At 41.1% G+C, this 16468-nt stretch overlaps 1 long non-coding RNA gene across 1 annotated transcript; it reads left to right on the top strand.

Moving 5' to 3' along the window:
- The first annotated feature begins 4403 nt into the window (after window positions 1–4403).
- Window positions 4404–5476, top strand: LOC107313878 (uncharacterized). Its single transcript, XR_001555235.3, has 2 exons — window positions 4404–4647; window positions 4741–5476. It is a non-coding gene; the product is annotated as an uncharacterized LOC107313878 (long non-coding RNA).
- Window positions 5477–16468: the final 10992 nt, after the last annotated feature.

Raw genomic sequence — 16468 nt, 5'->3', positions numbered from 1 at the left:
GCTTCTACTTACTTTAACTTGCTTTTATAGGATATAAGATCAGAAGAACGCTTTAAAATTTATTGCTTTTCTGATTGCTCTGCCACTTTCTAGCTCTTTCTGCAGAGTTCCAGGGCCTTCTGGACATACTGTTCTGCTCAGGGGTCAAAGTGGCAACAGCTATTGGCTCACAGTAAAACCATCTTGTGCCCAGTCTGCGTGATTAAAGACAACAACAGAGCTGACTTTCAGAGGCCATTTTGCTAAATCATTCTGGAGTAAGAGCTCCCTGCCTCTTTGAAGTCCGTGGGGCTTTTGATGTTGCCTTCATCAATGGTAGGATAAAGCCTTAACGCTGCCTAAGTATGGGATAGGGCCAACCTTTTTGTGAATCAGTGCAGCTATGAGTGAGTCAAACAGCTATTTGATGCATCATCTCCTCCTATGTAAGGGATACATTAAAGCAGATGTCATCCCAGGCACAAGCCTAGGAAATTCCTGAGGCAGAAGGCTCACAAGTTCACTGAATGCAGTCAGCTATCTCTTCTGTTCTTTGTGCCCCTTGGTACCTGTCTTCTTCTACAAGTAAGAGGTGCTGTGCATAGTATCCTTTCATCTCTTTGTGATAAGAGGTCCTTCCTGAGCCAGGGTGGTGGTCTGGAGGCTCAGCCTCCCCACTGCATGGTTGTGATGGCACAGAAGCCTCTGAGATCTGGGGGTTTATCATTCCACGGATGGGGGACTCAGGAGATGGACTTCATAAGCTGCTCTAAGAATAGAAGAGATGGTGGAATTGTTCAGAGTCACGGTCATTAACACAACAGACTTTGCTTATAATTTAGCTGTGATTGCTTTGGTAATGTTGTAAATTTGCATAATTAGTCTTTCATTACTCATGAGAAACATAACTAATATGCAGCAATCTTCTTTAGCCTGTAGCTTAAAAGCAGGATAGAGAAATAGCATAGAAAACAGTTCTTTGATGTTCACATCTCCCTGACTCCCTAGGATAGAATGATCCACACAGGCCTTTCTCTCACCTGTACTTGTCCCCCATTGTGACTGGAAAATTGCATTTCTATTCTTTTCTGAATCCCTGGGAAATACCGTTTTACTTTATAGGGTAAGCAGGTTGAAATTCTTAAATACAGCTCGTAAACTTAGTTTATCTGTCTGGCTATAGAGCTGCGTCTGAGATCTATAGTGAAGTATGTGATCTGCACAGACTGTGTGCAATTCTCACCCTTAAACTAGACCAGAAGGATGAAGAAGCTAACTATGTCTATGTCTATAGCTAGACTATGTCTAGTGATCTAGTAATGTCTAGCCCTTTTCATCACAGTACCTGCGAATGTGAAAGTGTGTTTGTTTTTTTTTCTTCCTGATGTTTAATACTGATGGCATTATTGGTTTGTATTGCCTTATAATAGATAGGAAGTAAAAAATCCTGATGCTCTCACAACTGCTCCCAGCCAGAAAACTGCCACTGCCGGTGCTTTTTCAGGACTGCTCTCCCTGCTCAGTGCTGTAACTTGCAAGCGGTGTCCTTTGAAGCCTGGCTTAATATCTGACCTGCTCTGTAGCTTTTTGTCATTGTTTAGTGAAAGGCCAAAATGAGAGGATCATCGTCGTAAACCCCCCCATTCAGTTTTATTAAGCAATTTTCTCAGTCTTAGCAGAATTATATGGCACACATTCATTAGTCCTTATAACAACTACTTTCTAGAGGAGGCACAATTACCCTCACAAGGGAGTAAAATCTCATTTAAATCGATCTTCATAACTTTTGGCCTTGTGCTCAAGATGTTACTGATGAAGTGTGCTCATGTGAGTGACAATGCTGCCAGGCTCATCTTCTAGCTAAGAAAATTACTTTGGAAAGCATTGAGACCGTGTTAAGCATGTTGCTAGTCTCAGTGCTTTATTTTTTACTTCTGATTTTTTTCTTGTTGAGCTTGAATGACTGCTAGCTAAATTGAAAGGATATTTTAAGAAATCTGACTGTCAAACATTTCCTGGAACTTTTTTTTCTTTCTTTTTTTCTTTTTTTTTTCTATTTTTCCCCTATAGATGTGTGCGTTTTGTTGGAATTTCTTTTTGGGTTCTTCTTGGAAACACTTTATAAATTCATTCAAGTCAGCCTTTCTCAGCTGCTGAATGGTGTATTTCATTGCAGTCACTGTGATGTGTCTGTGGTTGTGAATTCTGAATTAGTTGGAATTCACCATTTAACGTTAATTATCTTCACAAAACTGTTGTGAGTTCAGGTACCGGTGTGGTCTTCAAACTGGAGTTAGGATATTATGAAGCAGATATGAGATATCAGATGATGATCATTTTGGATTCATTCCTTAGGACTTATGTTTGCACGGTGTTTTGCATTTTCCACATCTGTTTTCTTTAATGAGGATGCTTTTATTTCCCTTTTCTGGAATTATTTCCCCATCAGAATTCCCCATAAGAATTATTTCCTAACCATCATCTGAGGAAGGGATCCTATTAGTTATATGATTATTAATTACCCAGCCCTGGTATATTTTGTCATATGTCAGGGATGAATATCTCCCCTGAATGTCCAATAACACAAGCAAAAACACAACGTTGTCATGCAGTTAAGGGCTGAATTACAATGAATTTGCATGCATACATCATTAAATTCATTAAAGTTTCTCAGCTCTCATAACCTTTGTATTTTTCTAAGTCATTTAATAAGTAATATCATGATTATTAAAAAGAAAAGAGAAATCATATTACTTAGAATTTGTTTGTATGTTGTCTCACCATAAAGTTTACTTTTATGAGTGTAAACTGAATAGCACAGGAGTCCTTTGGTGTTCATGGCCAGAGTCATATATGCTCATGCCCTCTGGCCTTGTAGCCTGGTTTAGGAAGGAAAGGTACTCCAGAGACTACAGAGTTTTCAGCTTATTAGAATCTAATGACCTATGCTAGTTTGAAATTAACATCCCATGTTGCTGCTGGTCAGACTTCTGCTGCAGGCTGCTGAAGTCCTTGGTCTTTGAAGTCCAGGTCCACAACTCTAGTTTTAACACCAATCATAATCCAGCCTATCAGCTCCTTTTGGACACCATTCAAAGTTTTTATGTCAGCCCTTCTTAACACAGGAATCCAGGGCTGGCAAGAAGCATGAAATTGAATTTAAGAAATATTGGATTTTGGATTACAAGGGTGGTTATGAATTGAGATAGGGCTAAAGCATGTCCTGGAAATAAACTGGCCACTCAATCTGACAGCCTGAACAAGGGCTGGGTCTGGGAATGGTTGAGGTAGCAAGCCAGTGGAAAGAGAGCTGGATTTAAGGTTTGGGTGATGGGTTGGGCATGGGGAAACAAGGCTGGGGGCTCTTTGATTTTGATGAAGCTGGAAGGGTTCAGTGTTTTAAAGTTAAGGGTCTTAAACCAAGAAGCACAAGTCAGTCGTAATTAAAGAAGATTTTATTCATTTGGAGCAGTTACGATCAATAATGCTGCTTAAAAGTATTAAATCAGTGTATTTATATTGTTGCATTGCTCTTCCTGAGCAAGCTGCTCCTGAACATCAGGGAGTATGAGGACACAGAGTGGCCAAGTTCAGGACACAGTGGATGTATGAGGCTGAGCCATCACTCAGAACACGCAGACAGCAGGAGGCTTCCTTAGTGGCCTGCGTGTAGTGACTGCAGCTGGTGAAACTCCAGCTGGGCCCTTATGTAAGGAAAAGTCAAAATGAGCATTTGGAGAAACAATGTGGGTCCTATTTCCACTACCAGAAGTTCAGTGTGCAAGGCGTTTATTTTTGTATGACACACAGGAACATTTTGAGACACAGCTCAGATGCTGCTTTCCAAAATAACACTTACTCTGAGCTGATTATAAGATTTTTTTATTGGAAAATGAGGAATTGTATTTCGTTCTCAGAAGTGAGATGTGACAGTTTTATTCCCTCAGGTAACCCATATCAGCTATCAACAAGGCTGAAACAGGTAGTGGAAAACCAACTTTCATTCTTTCAAGTGTTGTTCACAGCAATTCACTTTTCTCGAGATCAAAGAATGATATGCAGAGTACCACAGATAGCAGGAGGAGGTTAAAAACAATGTGAGCTCTTTGTCCTTCGATAAAATGAAAAGTAGTGACAAGGAATTTCATTATTTTTGAGACACAGAGAATAAAGGGATGAAAATACTCTCAACATGATAGGGAAACGTTAGGTTATCTCAAGATCTCAGTCCTTATTATCCTACTGCGAGCTTGCCCTGAATCATATCTCAAAGACAACCAAGATGCTGGGAAAAAGAACAACTTCTCCCCTAGTACTGGTGAGTGGTGTCAGACTAGAAGCCACAGACCGACACAGAAATTACTTACTTGAACTCTGGTGGATCAGAAAATCTATTATGGGATTCTCTGTTCTCTTTTGAGGTGCTTGATTGGTGCCTCTTGCCAATAGGAGAAGCTTCTTCCATGGGTGCAGGACACAGCAGAGTACTCCTGCCTTGTAGAAATGCTGGAAGATCATGAAGGAGCATACACAGAGCCCTGTTGGTGTTTCCATCTGTGATGGTGTTTTCCATCTGATGGTTTGTTACGCCTTCCTCAAGTATTTAACACTGAGTAGTGATAGAGAATTTAGTGGAGAATTCATCAGAGATGATCAAGGCATTCTCAGGTAACTCTATGTACAATTCCTTTGATTTTTATTATGTTGTTGAAACGAATCAATGGTTCACTCGCATACTTATTTCCACGTACATCTTTCCAGGGCTGGGCCTAAGCGCAGTAAAATGCCATCCTGTTATTTTCAACACGAAACAAGCAGTTGAAAGCTTGCACGCTTGACTGAACTTCCTGATGCTCACACTGCTAACCAAGAACCGGGCTTCTGCTTTGTACGTCTCACTGATCTTCACATAAAACTGTGTCTACAGAGAAGAGGTGTAGGCGAAGCGGCTGAGGGAAGGAAGGAACACGAGTAGTTTTGTGTACAAAACATCCCTCCTACGCAAATGGTGCTCTGGGGGTGGCTGCTATTTTTAGACTCATTGAAAAACCACAGTCCAAAAATAATAAAAGAAGTGTTACTACAGATCGTAAATGTGAGACCAACGGGTCAAATCTGAGCTTTCGCTTCTTTATTATTTAATTTTTTTTAGAGTGGATGCGTGGGCTGAAAAGTTTGATTGAGTCACTTTGGAGAATGGAGAGAAGTACGGGAAACAAATGAGAATTGTTTTAGATGTTGATCTTCTGTTTCATAGTAACAATTGAATGGAACATATTAGTAAGGCTTACATACTGCACACCTACACTTCTGATTTTTTAAAGTGTTTGGTTGCTTCAGCCAAGGTGCCATAAGAGAACCCAGGGCTTCATTTCACTTTAATTGCCTGTTTAAAAATGTGATCAAACATGGCATGAATTTGTATGCAACAAGGACTATTTTTGAAGGAAAATTAGTACGTTGTAAGTTAAGGAGGGGAATTCTAGTCTGTTATACACTCTGCATTCATTCCCTATGAGGACACTTCTGCTCTTACCTGGAGAGCTCTTGCAGGAAATCAAGGAGGTGCCCAACCCTCTCTGCTCTCATTCTTGCTTACTCCACCATCATTCCAGATATCAACCAAAACAATGGACCAATGGAACCTACAAGTAAGACTAGAAAGTGCTGGTCTGAGTCTCTGGGCACAAGCATTCTTGTATAGCAAAAGATAAAACTGGAGGAAGAAAGGGTAAAATAAACTTGAATTAATAAAGGAAGATCATAGTTTAGATTCTTCTGACTCTCAAGAACTGCTCTTTGTTTTGTTTGGCCTTTCTATCTCCTTCATGACACAAAACCCTACAGCTGGAATTTCAGTTTTCCTTTGAAACAAGGTAGTGTTTCAGCTTTCCTAAGACTGAAAGCTTGGCTCCTACCAAGGCCATGATTGTGGAACTGGGTATTGACTCCAAGTAATTTTATGAGTTATGTCTCTAGTTTGGCTTTTCACTACAACGTTATGTGCTGGTGTGATTTCTTTGTTATTTTACAATTGTGTTCCTGTTGATAGTGGTGCCTATGCAGAAAGGCATAGATTGACTCTGCACCCTGAATCCTGCTGCTAGCAGAGCTCTGCTGGAAGCACTTCTCAACTAGTCCACATTTTGTTCTTCTGTATATTTGGCAATGGACTGAGTATATTTCCAACATCTCGTGGTTGTAAATAATTCCGGTCATTTCAGCAAATGCTGCCACTCATTAAATCTGGCTTCTCTGAACACCCAGCCTGTGAGGTCAGTGTAAGACTCCTTCATCCTGTGAGTGATGTGACGTTTTCAGTTACAGGCATTAGTCACACCCACTCACCAACATTTAGTTCTGAGTGGTTCTCTCCCACTCTTCCTCATTCTTTTACTCACATTTTCTGTCTTTTCATTTCCAGACAGATTTGATTTGGATACTACAGTTCCTGTGAGCTTTGAGGTGGATGCAACCCACCTGGAGGTTTGAAGGAAGTCTCAACTGGTGTTACTGCAGGCCAGGCTGCCGCCCATTGCACTGACAACTACTATGGGTGTCAAAGGTAGGGGTAGAAATATTTCTTAGTTTCTAGCAAAAAAGCTGCTGTCATGCACAGCACATGTATTTTTTTCTCAGCAAAGCAGCTGTATTATCTCTGATCTTATTAGAAAACACAGATTTACAACTTCATGCTTCAGAGGTGAGGAAATCTTCTGGCCTTAAAGAAGGTATCAAAATGTGTTGTATTTTGTGGTGTTTTCAACATACAGAAAGCTTTCAAAAGCTCCAAGGGCTGGACTATTTCTTCTTGTTAAAAATAACTCACTGTGCCTTATCTGTGAGCTTATCTTGTGGGTAAAACCAGAGATGCTGCATACAGAGGGCTCTCACAAAAATACCTCAAAGATAGATTTGGTTGATCAGTTTTCTCTAAACATTACCATACAGTCTGATCTCATTGAGAAAGCCTATAATTAACATGTAGTTCAATTCCGTATATACATTTGTACTGAGTGAGTTTCTCAATTTACAAATAGGCATAAAATGTAAGTTTCAGTGAATACCAATAATTTTGTAAACCTTAGGCAAGTACAAGTACAGAATTATGTATGGAGGTTGTGGTGAGTAGTGCTGGGCCAGAAATACAAGAGGGAAGTCTTCAGATGTTGCTGAAAGAAGTGTTGCTAGTGCTGCTTCCACTCCCAGCCTGCTCCTCCTGCCACCAGATGGGAAGCTTGGCATCCTACTGAGGCACGGCTGCTGGCAGGAATGGCACCTCTGTGCTCAAGTCTCTCTTGCACCTCTAGGGCAGTGCTGTTCACAGGCTTGTACAAAATATGCTTCAGAGTGGATTAGAAGTGCAGACATTTTGCAGAGACATATTGCATGTGAAGAGAATTCAAGAGCCTGGGGAAGAGACTGACTGTAATAGATAGCATCTTTTGTGGTTGTCTCTGAGACATGTGAAACATGAAGGGCAGCAGAGCTCCTGACCATGCAGGTCAAGGACCGCCAACAGAGTGGATACAGGAAGAGATTTGTAGTGTTGATTAACTATTTTTTTCATTTTTTCACAGTGTCTGCTCTGAAACCAAACGTCTGCAAGCCTTCTTTCCAGTGTTTTGTTTCCTGGTATTAGTGGTGATAATGTTTGTAGTGACACTATGGGAAATCCATGTTCGAATCTTTCTTTTGTGTCTGGGATGACACAGATCCCTGATGAATAGATGCCTGTGAGAGAGTGAGACATGGGGGATACCGGGACTGCAGTTTCTGCCTATAGGTTTCTCTATATATTGCATCGTATGGCACTGCATGTCTACTGTGCCATCCTCCTGGAGCAGGAGCCCCAGACTCTGAACTATCCTTCCTCCAATAAGAGGATTATCTATATATATATACACACAGTATACCTTATAAGGACTTGATTTGTGGCAGTGAATGCCTGCCATTATGGCACAGCAGATCTTTAATTAGCAATATCAGCACTGGCTCTCGGTGAACAAGTTGAAGTAATAAAGCAGTACGAGGAGAGTCATAGAGCTCAGTGTTGGCTCATTTAGCCTGTCTATTAGCTGGACTAATTAGCCCAGATGGAAAGCAATACTTAAGCAGTCACTCCACTGCTGCTTTCTGAGCCAGTTAATTCAGAGCCAGCTCTGATATTTCTACACAGTAGCACATCGTACTATGTAAATACATTCTGAATGCTGCAAAGCAAATGGCCTTGTAGGAACCTTACTTCTCACATAAGCCACTGCTAATTCTTAACTTCATATTTTGCTGGAGACCTCTCATGTGGAATCCATTAGTCAGAGAGACATAATTTTCCCCATGGTACCTACCAGTAGAGTTTGTGTTTCTTAGTTTAGGTTATCAGGGTCTTATGTTTTTTAATTATTTTTAATAAGAAAATTCAGCAATGCTGCTGTGAGATGTCTTGTATTTCAAAATACCAGCATAAATTTTATGTATGATTTCTACTATAGCTGTCAGTGATGACAAACATAGATTTCAGTGAAAAAAAGATAAAATAAATAGAACAGTGTACAAAGCAGACTAAGAAGTAAGAAAGGTATTTCCAAGCAAATTATCTTCATATGGACACAAAGCGTGGAGGGAAGAAAATAAAAAGCTGTTCATCAAAGCTATAATCAATTGCATATGGCTTGAGCAAGGATGACTAGTCATGAGTAATTCTCCTTTTGACATTTAGCTATCCTTTAGAAACAGAAAATACAGTTTAAAAACAGAGCCCTGGAGTGAAAATGCATGTGAATGCCTGGTGGAAATAATCAACTATGATTCTAAGATTCTTTTAAGTACACCTGATTTTGCTCCATGAAGAGCATTGGTGAACCTGGAGGCTACAGGAGGAGGTGGAACAGCTGAATCTCTACCACAGTCCTCTAGAGGAGGTGCAGCAGCGTCCATCTGCTGTCAGGGCAGAACGAATGCCTCTGCAGGAAACACACACTGTGTCCTTTCGTTTATCTGCCAAAGTTGTCTTACCTTCCTGAGAAGCGACTGCATTGACTAACAGAATGTTAAGCAGATGGAAGCATTAGAATCAGATATGGAGTTAAAAATGATGTGCTGGTGTCAAAGCCTTGTTTCCATGACATCTCATCCTGGTGTAGAGAAATGTCTAGGAATTGGTACCAAATTGTCCGAGAGATGATGATAAAATTAGATTTAGACAAATATATATTTCAGGGAAATTTCTCAGGTCCTCAGGTGCCACACAAACATAACAAATATTAGAGGGCAGATAAGAAAATGTGTGTTCAAGGAAGTTGCTCTGAGTTTTCAGTCAAAGGTGTAATTCTGTGCAAATGTTCATGCGAATGTCAGCACTCATCCAGAGTAGTGGATAAGCACTGATTAGATTTGTTTATGTGATAATTGGTGCTAGTGAAGAGTAGATTTTCCATTTGCCTTAGGCGTGCTTACCAGAAAGGCAACCAGTCTTAATCTGCTGATGTCAGCAGGACAGTATGCCTTCCTAGACAGTGTGCTGTCACTACTGCATACACTGCTCTGTATATGTACTAGTGCTCCACACAGCCCAGGTAAACTTCTTGGGTTCAGCTTTATTCAGGACACCATCTTTGTGTCATCTGCAGACAGTACTCATGGTTATCCATCCATGGAAACAGTCATATTAGTCCAGCATAAAGCTCTGCCAGAAACATTGGATGAAGAATCCTATGTAGACATCTTGGAATCTTTCAGCTTGTTCTAAATCCACGCACTGTTTGGGCTACTTCTATTTTATAGTGCCACACTTGGATCAGGATGTCTTGCTGTGTTGGTTCAACCGTCTCACAAATTATTTTACTTAAATATATCCATTGCTTTTATCACTTCAATTTAACATGTCAAGGAGAAATCTGGATTGTTGAAGACAACCATTTTTTGTGTGTGGCTTTTTTTCCCCATTAATCATACTGGTGGGTGCTGAATGCTTATCCTTCCATTTAATCCTTTATTTGTTTTTCCATGGTTTTGGGTTTTGTCTGAGACACACAAACAAATCTTCTGCTGCACTGTGATGTCCCCCTCTCCTCGCAGGTGTTCATTGCTTTTAATTTTGGCACAGCTATCAGACTTCCAGCTCTTTAACTTTGCTCTGGCTGCATTTGATATTCTTTATGTCAAAGTGAAATGTCAATAGACCAAAGTTACTCCATAGCCTCCTCTTCTTCCTGGATACTAATAGTGGGATGTTACAGTATTTATCCAAACAGATGCTTTTTACCATCTGACTTTTTTTTGCTAATTCATCATCTTCATGTGATATGGGTTCATCATATCTCTTCCTCCAAATATAAACTAAAACTCTCAAGTACTTCTGCATTTTCTGAAGTGTTATTAAGAGCTTTTTCATTTCCTTTGACTAATGGGCCTTCTACCATAGCTAATGTTTATCCTCTCTTCTCTTTTTTCTATCTTAACTTTACTTCCAATTTAATCTCTGAACAGTTTTCTATACTTTACAGCAGGGCCTGAGTCACTTGTGTCATAGGAGACGTGAATGCTTGGTAACTGCTGAAACTATCCACATCTCTGTGTCTGACTTTGGCTGTAGGGAAAACATTTCTGTTCAAGTTCACAGAACTTAATATGTTACAGATGCGTGTGAGTGAGCTGCCCATGGTGCAGCTGGGTGTGCTTATCTATCCCGTGACAAGCTGAAGATGTCTGCAGTGAGGAGGCCACTCAGCCCATTGTGCTCCAGAAAGCTTTGAGGTCAGGTGTAGGTTTGCATGAGCCTGCCAGACCTTGAGAACGTGACATTCATCTCAGTCTCTCTGACCACCATGGAGGATGCAGTGGAGGGGCCTTTTTCACAGGCCACAAGAAGTAAAACAGCCCAACCACATGAGGAAATGACTAGCACATCCTATCTTCGGTATAGTACCAGATCCTGGGCTTGATGAAGCTTTCCTGTATTGACTAAATTGATTCATAGCAGACAGGAAAGAAAAAGGAGCACACAGACATATGAAACTTCTCCGAGTTGCTCTAAGGTGAACACATTTGAGGTGCTCCACTCTGCAGTGCACAGGGCTGGTTCCTGTGTCGTATGTGGCAGCTCCAAGTGAAAGTCCAGAATACCTTAAGGCATCTCAAATGGCATAAAATGCAAACTTAACTGAATTAAATCCCCTGAGTGGGAGTCGGATTAATGCATCTTAATTTAGGTAGCTAAGTACAAGTATCTCATTTGCAAACAAGGCTTCCTTCATAACCAGTGGAACTTAATGCTCTCTAGTCATTTGATTAAGCATGGGTGGTGCATTTGGACAAGCTAGGTAGCAATTTGGGAATGCTGACCAGAGACAGAACACTGCTGCTTCAATGGAGGCACAGTGTAGCTAGGGAGGTACATGGGGCTTCTCAGCTGGGCTCTGGCTGCTGCTGGGATGCAGACCCCATGCCACAGCTCCTCTCCTGGAGCAGCATCACAGATATTGTAGGGCAGCTCGAATGATGTTAGCAATTTGATTGTGGGCAACGGGAAGCTGTAATCAAGCCCTAGAATGCCACTGGCTGCAAAAGTAAATCACTCAGCTAGTTCAGCAATATTAGCCATATAAATCTGGGAATCTTAATCCGGAGCTGAATCTCACCTGCTGGTTAGAATAACTGTTATTTCCAAGGCTAACATTGTACTTAGTTTGGCTCTAAAGCTAACATTTCTAAATTGTATATCAAAGTGTAGCTGGTGTAGGGAATAATTCAGGTGGTTTACTCCTCAACTATGCAGACATGCTGAAGGATCAGGTGTTCTGTAGCAGCAGATTTACAAGCAGTTTCCTGCCCTTTGTGGCACCATGACCTCAAGTTTTGTCTGAGTCAAGGAGAAAAGTGAGAATAGGGAGGGGGGAGTATCAGCACATCTAGCACTGTACATTCAGGGCCTGAGGTGAAGATGGCACATTAATATTGTGTAAGCAAGAAGCTGGAACACTATGATTTGCTCTTGTAACACAAATAACAGCTTCTGCCACCTCAGTTTTGCTGTCCCTTCTTCCTGATATAAAGTGATGTTAAGCAACAAAAGATACCACAATGACTTGTTCAGGCACCATTCTGTTCATATCAGAGACTGAATCTTCTGCTTCTGCAGACACAACAGATCTGGTCAGGTTTTCTCCACTTCCCTCGAGGAAATGTTTTCTGGCATCAGTGAGCTTTATGTGAGCTGAAACTAAGGAAAAAAGCCTCCCTTTTCTCAATGATTCAGGATGTCCCCAGAAAATTCTGCCCTGGTGCATGCATGGAAGAAGATTTAGCTTTGAGTGAGGATGAGAAACATAAGTGTATGTTTGGGAATTAGTGAGTGACTCGGATGTATTGCTTCTTTTGTGCGAAGGTCTTTGTGTGAAGCTGCTTTTCAAACAGTAAGAAAACAAGCTTTATAACACTTGTTGATGTAAAGATGAAGGAAAGTTCACATCATACTGAAAATATGTGATCGGATTTGCTTGGAAAAAAAACAAGCAAGTTTCCTTATCATTGTACCAGAAGTAGAAATGCTAGTAATAAAAAAATCTGTGGGGAACAAAATGAGAACTGATTGTGCTCAGTTTGAGATGAGAACAGCTCAGGCCCTTCAGATTTGGTCTTTGCAGGCAAACACGATTATATTCTGCACCATGTGCTGTTACCTTGTTTTACCAAAGGTTCTGTAGCCAAAATGTTTTGTAAAACTCTTTTCCTATAGACTTTGTTGTTCCAGTAACTATGTTTTGTGACTACTACTTCTTCTGAGCATTATTATGTCATTGATACACACAGCAATATTACAGTAGAGCTGCCCATTCAAAGAGCAGGCTGCTGCTTGTGCCTCCTATGTTTTGACTTCGTATTGTGAAGCTTCACAGCCCACAGTCCTTGTGTCAGCTGCATCCTGTAACTCTACAGCATTTCTTGTGCTCACTTCTAGTGATCCATCCCATATCATGTCCGGTTGTGCCTTAAGATTATGTGGGGCACGCACTACAGTTGTTGTTCAAATAATTTTATCTATCATACAGCGTTGTGATCATTTATGGATGATGACACTGTCTTCAAGCGATGAGTCATAGAAAATGCCAGCTCATGTGTCTTTTGTTTCTTCATTCCCAGCTCAAGACTCACATGATTTCATTAGGGCTGTCGCAGTTTGATGTGCAAACTTGCACTGAAAACATTGCATTTAAAATATATTCTTGAATCTAAAGGAGGATATTGGTGTTTGTAGTCATCTGCATGATGTCTGTCGCAGAGTGTGGGCTCTTCAGAGCAACCACACAGCACCAGACAGCTTCCCCAAGGAGACAACACTCCTTTGTTCATTTCTGGCCATGGTTTTTGCGTGTTAGTGGAATTCTTGGCACAGTTGTTGGACAGATGTCTTCAGCAGTCACAATCACAAGACTGTTTTGGGTCTTCTGGTTGTTAGGTTTGGTTTCTAAGGAGCTTTCTGCTCTCCTTCCATTGTCTGTGCCCTTTTGAGACATTAACTGTCCTCTCCATCACCTTTCTGCAGGGCGAGGCAATTTTCCACGTGCTCATACTTCTGAACAGAGATTGTTTTCATCCCAATAGCACTGATATATCACAACAGTTCAGTTACAATGCCCAGCGCGCAGCCATTGCAAATTTCAGACATTGGGATACTAAAATGACTCCTGCCAAAAAAAAACCACAACAAAACAACACAACAACAACCAAGAAACAAATCAGAGATGCTACCTCTGCAGTGTCTGTACTCTCTTCATCCAGGTCATATAGAAAGTGCAGAGCATGAGACCTAGAAAGAAGTGAGGGTTGTGCTGCTGTAGGTTTGCCCAGGCTCACTTGAAACCAGTCTAAGTGAGATCCTAGCTTTTCCAGCACCCTGATGCCAGGAGCCTAATCATTCAACCACCACATCTGCAATGCTTGTCTCTATCCCTTTTGCATTATGGAAACTAGCAGTGCACATAACTTCCAAGATGTGAGGCTTGCTGGATGTATGCTGTGGCATAATGCTCTTTTCTGCTTTGTTCTTGGTTCTCCTGCTAGTAAGTGCTGATGTTCTGTTTGCAGCTTGGCCCTGGCTAAGCACTGACCCACCAGCTTTTTGGAACCATTGCAGCCTAAGAGCTTATTCCTTTGGGGCAGTAATCAGGCAGGGCCAACCATTTTTTATACTAGGTTAGGAAGAGTTTTATGACTATTTACACAAAGTTTAGCCTTGCTCTGTTGCTCAGTACTATTAGGTTCTTCTTCACAGCCAGCACTTATCTTTACTACCCTAAACAACTTGATATCAGCACACTTTATTTTATTGCCTCCCTTCTCATAACAAGCTTTGTGTTAAGGGACTTTTATCATATCAAATATGGCTATATTGAAATGCTTTGTTTGCGTGCCAGTTCCCAAGGAAGGAAAACACCTTTCCACGGTGAAAACTCTGTGTTTAACTCCCACCTTCTTTTTCCTATCTTTTGACCTTTTTTTTTTGTCACTGGTGTTCAACTTCCTGAAAAGCTTTCGATGACTAAGCACACTGAGGGTGTTTTAGGAACACAAATAGCACCCATCACCCACAGAATCACAGAATGACCCGGGATGGAAGGGACCTCAAGGATCATGTAATTCCAACCCCCCTGCCTAGCAGGGACCCCCCTTCCACATACTTAATGGCTCCTTGGGGGAACACCAACAGATTCACTTGTGAGACATAATTTCTCATTTTAGAAGCTGCCCTGACTCCCCCTTAACACATAATTGTTATTGTCCCTTCTAATTGCTTTGGTATGGTTTTTATTAATGTACCCCAGGTCAGATGTCATGTCTACCAGCCAGTGGATCCCTGATTTTATCTTGGAACCATAAAAATTACAAAAATGTCATCACATTTATGAGGGTGGATAGTGATAGGACAAGGGGAATGGTCTTAAACTGAGACAGGGGAGTTTAGGTTAGATATTAGGAGGGAGTTTATCACACAGAGGGTGGTGACGCACTGGAACAGGTTGCCCAAGGGGGCTGTGGATGCCCCATCCCTGCAGGCATTCAAGGCCAGGCTGGATGTGACTCTGGGCAGCCTGGTCTGGTGGTTGGTGGCCCTGCACACAGCAGGGGGATGGAACTGGATGATCGTTGTGGTCCTCTTCAACCCAGGCCATTCTACGATTCTATGATTCTATGATTTATTACTTTTCATTTCCCAGATAAAATGCTGGCTTTAAGCACAAGGTCATACACTACAGTTGGAGCTATATTCTCTTAGAACTCTTGGCAGAATATAGTCTAGTTCTGGCAATTGACTGTTCATCTTGTTCATTTAACCTGTAGCCTTTTCTACCGATCCTTCAGTTTATCACAGATCTCTTACAGCTCTCCCAATGAAGACAGGATCTTGCATGGAAACTCTCCTAACTCTTTTAGAGAAATAGGATATTTATTCAGCTTTTCTGTAATGCTCTTCTGTGCTTTTATCTTCTCCGAGTGTACTTTAATCACACACTGACTGCTGATTCTCTGATATCCTTCCAGCTCTGCATGCATTTGGAAAAGGATTTGCTTTTGTTTTTTATAATTTCTGCAAGTTGCTCTTCAGCAATAATTCTGGCCTATTTCATTAGTGCTTTTAAGTGTGGGATTTTTTCTTTCTTTTTTTATTTAACATTATTATTATCTTCCTTTGGATATTTGTCAGTATTTTTAGGGATGCTGTAATAGATTCATGATCATTGCAGGACAGATAAGCAAGAAAACCTCTGCTACAGTTTTACTCAGTTTGAAAGGACAATTATAGGGAGGAGTATTGCCAGAAAGAAGCTCAGAGCAGCAGATGAGAGAGGCTTCATGCAGTCTAACAAAGATTTAAAGATAACTATGGGAGAACAGAGCAAACATAGCCCACATATGAAGGAAGATTTGAGAAGGAGCATAAGGATGCCAGCATAAGGAGCACTCAGTGTCTCGTTGTTACAGAGGAAAGCTGGAAGCTGCCCTGGTTTCCATCTACACCAGCAGCTTCTATTGTACCCTCCAGACAGAGGCAAGAATTCCACATTTCCTCACTCCAGAAAGATAAAGATTTTGAGGCTTTTGCAACCACCAACCTGAGGCTGCTCCTGTGTTAATTATGACTAAAATTAGCCTTATTTCTGAGAGACGCAGCTTTCCTATTCTTCTAATGATGACTGCATACCTAAACCTTCCTACATGATACTGAAACCTGTAGCCTCTAGGCTTTTTGGTGTTCATGCCTTTACAAGCATGTCTGGATGTGAACAGCTTGGAAAGGTTTTATGCATTCCTGTGCTGGGTTTAACGCCTTGCCCTTTGTTCTTCTGGGTAAGAACCTTCAGAGAAGGCTGTAGTTATATGAGTAGTACCTTCCTGCTGGAAACTTCACAACTGTGTAAGTTATTTTGCTTTGACAACATGAAAATAATGTTACTCACCACCAGCAGACTGGAATTGCTCTGATGGTTTC

Source organism: Coturnix japonica, chromosome 4 (genome assembly GCF_054131305.1).
Source record: "Coturnix japonica strain WE chromosome 4, WE-NBRP24, whole genome shotgun sequence".
NCBI lineage: Eukaryota > Metazoa > Chordata > Aves > Galliformes > Phasianidae > Coturnix > Coturnix japonica.
Note: the sequence above shows the minus strand (reverse complement) of the source record. Positions and strands in the feature narration are given on the sequence as shown.